This window comes from Procambarus clarkii, chromosome 80 (genome assembly GCF_040958095.1).
Source record: "Procambarus clarkii isolate CNS0578487 chromosome 80, FALCON_Pclarkii_2.0, whole genome shotgun sequence".
In the NCBI taxonomy this organism is placed as follows: Eukaryota; Metazoa; Arthropoda; class Malacostraca; order Decapoda; family Cambaridae; genus Procambarus; species Procambarus clarkii.
Window position 1 is genome coordinate 20,122,227 of NC_091229.1, and position 3,671 is coordinate 20,125,897.

The window sequence follows — 3,671 nt, forward strand, 5'->3', positions numbered from 1 at the left end:
ACTGACATTTGAGACATGTTCGCTGAGGTATGCTTGAAATCTCTAGCAATACATTCAAACACACTTTATTCCTAATGGATACCGATAGTCTCATCAAATAATTTAATCTAGGAACAGAGGCTTTAGATGAACTAAGATAGGATAACAGCGCTTAGAGCTATGTAACAGCGCTTAGAGCGATGTAACAGCGCTTAGAGCGATGTAACAGCGCTTAGAGCGATGTAACAGCGCTTAGAGCGATGTAACAGCGCTTAGAGCGATGTAACAGCGCTTAGAGCGATGTAACAGCGCTTAGAGCGATGTAACAGCGCTTAGAGCGATGTAACAGCGCTTAGAGCGATGTAACAGCGCTTAGAGCGATGTAACAGCGCTTAGAGCGATGTAACAGCGCTTAGAGCGATGTAACAGCGCTTAGAGCAACATCAAGTGTTCCTAACGTAGAGCATCATTAGGAACATCACTTGACATTCTGAACGAAACCTGTTCATCCAAGTGAACAGAGGACCTGGGCTTCTCCTCAACAAAGATTGAGGTCTTCAGACAGGAGATATGATACTTATCTGCATATGGGACATCGGATCAGCCTGGTTGTAGTGGCGGTATGAGAGAGGCGAGAACATACACAACTCCAAAACGAGCCACAGGTAAAGCACAGAGACAAATATGGCTGTCGGTTTTGGAATATGAAGGAGAGGGTATTAGGGCTTACCATGAGCTGCAGGAAGTGGAATGTCTCAGCCTGTTGACAGGAGTCGAGAGAGAGAGAGACTGACTGACTGACTGACTGACTGACTGACTGACTGACTGACTGACTGACTGACTGACTGACTGACTGACTGACTGACTGTGACTGACTGACTGACTGACTGACTGTGACTGACTGACTGACTGACTGACTGACTGACTGACTGACTGACTGACTGACTGACTGACTGACTGACTGACTAACATCTTCAATTTAATCTGCCACTGGTGACGAAGGAGGACGCCCCCTAAGTCACCTACCAGGGGAAGAGGTCCTTGTGTCACCATCCTCCTGGTGACCGTCGGAACTCCTGCGCCAGCGACCTGGGCCCCAACAAACTGCACATCAAAAGCGGCTGTAATTAAGCGCGAATACTTTTGAGTGTGTCAGGAAGGGCTGAAACTTAATTAGCAGCAGTGGCGACGAGACAGTCCAATGAATGGAACTGTTCTCTGCTTGAGTCTGTACTCGTGTGTGTGTGTGTGTGTGTGTCTCTCTCTCTCTCTCTCTCTCTCTCTCTCTCTCTCTCTCTCTCTCTCTCTCTCTCTCTCTCTCTCTCTCTCTCTCTCTCTCTCTCTCTCTCTCTCTCTCTCTCTCTCTCTCTCTCTCTCTCTCTCTCTCTCTCTCTCTCTCTCTCTCTCTCTCTCTCTCTCTCTCTCTCTCTCTCTCTCTCTCTCTCTCTCTAATACCTAATTTAATTTTTTCTTAATTAATGCCAAGGATTCTGCATAAAAGCTCTGATAAGTCCTTTATGTATTTTACAGGTAAAAGGTCTGTTTTTGTTGTCTCTTGATGGTAAAGTCTGATTCAAGTGACTGTTTTATTGTTTCCCATCGGGGACACGAAGCCGGTTGGGCTCATCGAAGTCCCACCTAAGGCTTGGCCAAATGGACCTGCACCAATATATATATATATATATATATATATATATATATATATATATATATATATATATATATATATATATATATATATATATATATATATATATATATATATATATATATATATATAACCTGGAGTGAGCCTGAAACCTATTCACCTATTCACCTGGTTGTATTCACCTAGTTGTGCTTGCGGGGGTTGAGCTCTTCTCTTTCGGCCCGCCTCTCAACTGTCAATCAATTGTTTATACTACTATTTTTTTCCCCACACACCACACACACACATACACCCCCCCTCCCCCCCAGGAAGCTGCCCGTGACGGCTGACTAACTCCCAGGTATCCAGGTGGTGTGTCCACTCACAGGATGAGTGACGCTGCCCAATAAACTCACCTCTCGGGGCAAAATTTTAACCTATTTCAGGGTGGATATCTTTCATCCTTCTCTCCCAATTGTGTTCTGTCTAAAGCCGTTGTGTCCGTTGTGCGGGCCGCTTCAAGCAACAGCCTGGTGGACCAAACTCTCACAAGTCAAGCCTGGCCTCGGGCCGGGCTGGGGGAGTAGAACAACTCCCAGAACCCCATCAACCAGGTATATGTGGGCCTGCGGGCCGCTTCAAGCAACAGCCTGGTGGACCAAACTCTCACAAGTCAAGCCTGGCCTCGGGCCGGGCTTGGGGAGTAGAACAACTCCCAGAACCCCATCAACCAGGTATATGTGGGCCTGCGGGCCACTGCAAGCAACAGCCTGTTGGACCAAACTCTCACAAGTCAAGCCTGGCCTCGGGCCGGGCTTGGGGGAGTAGAAGAACTCCCAGAACCCCATCAACCAGGTATATGTGGGCCTGCGGGCCGCTCCAAGCAACAGCCTGGTGGACCAAACTCTCACAAGTCAAGCCTGGCCTCGGGCCGGGCTTGGGGAGTAGAAGAACTCCCAGAACCCCATCAACCAGGTATATGTGGGCCTGCGGGCCGCTCCAAGCAACAGCCTGGTGGACCAAACTCTCACAAGTCAACCCTGGCCTCGGGCCGGGCTTGGGGAGTAGAAGAACTCCCAGAACCCCATCAACCAGGTATATGTGGGCCTGCGGGCCGCTCCAAGCAACAGCCTGGTGGACCAAACTCTCACAAGTCAAGCCTGGCCTCGGGCCGGGCTTGGGGAGTAGAAGAACTCCCAGAACCCCATCAACCAGGTATATGTGGGCCTGCGGGCCGCTCCAAGCAACAGCCTGGTGGACCAAACTCTCACAAGTCAAGCCTGGCCTCGGGCCGGGCTTGGGGAGTAGAAGAACTCACAGAACCCCATCAACCAGGTATATGTGGGCCTGCGGGCCACTGCAAGCAACAGCCTGGTGGACCAAACTCTCACAAGTCAAGCCTGGCCTCGGGCCGGGCTTGGGGAGTAGAAGAACTCACAGAACCCCATCAACCAGGTATATGTGGGCCTGCGGGCCGCTCCAAGCAACAGCCTGGTGGACCAAACTCTCACAAGTCAAGCCTGGCCTCGGGCCGGGCTTGGGGAGTAGAAGAACTCCCAGAACCCCATCAACCAGGTATATGTGGGCCTGCGGGCCGCTCCAAGCAACAGCCTGTTGGACCAAACTCTCACAAGTCAAGCCTGGCCTCGGGCCGGGCTTGGGCAGTAGAAGAACTCCCAGAACCCCATCAACCAGGGGCCAGATTCACGAAGCAGTTACGCAAGCACTTACGAACGTGTACATCTTTCCTCAATCTTTGACGGCTTTGGTTACATTTATTAAACAGTTTACAAGCATGAAAACCTCCCAATCAACTGTTGTTATTGTTATAAACAGCCTCCTGGTGCTTCGGAGCTCATTAACTGTTTAATAATTGTAAACAAAGCCGCCAAAGATTGAGAAAAGATGCACAGTTTCGTAAGTGCTTGCGTAACTACTTCGTGAATCTAGCCCCAGGTTTGAAGCTTAGGATATTTTCTTATTTACATCACCAGCCCTCTTCCTGCTGTAACACTATACCAAGAAGGAGCCATACGCCAGCTTAGTCTTGACTGGAGCTGAGATG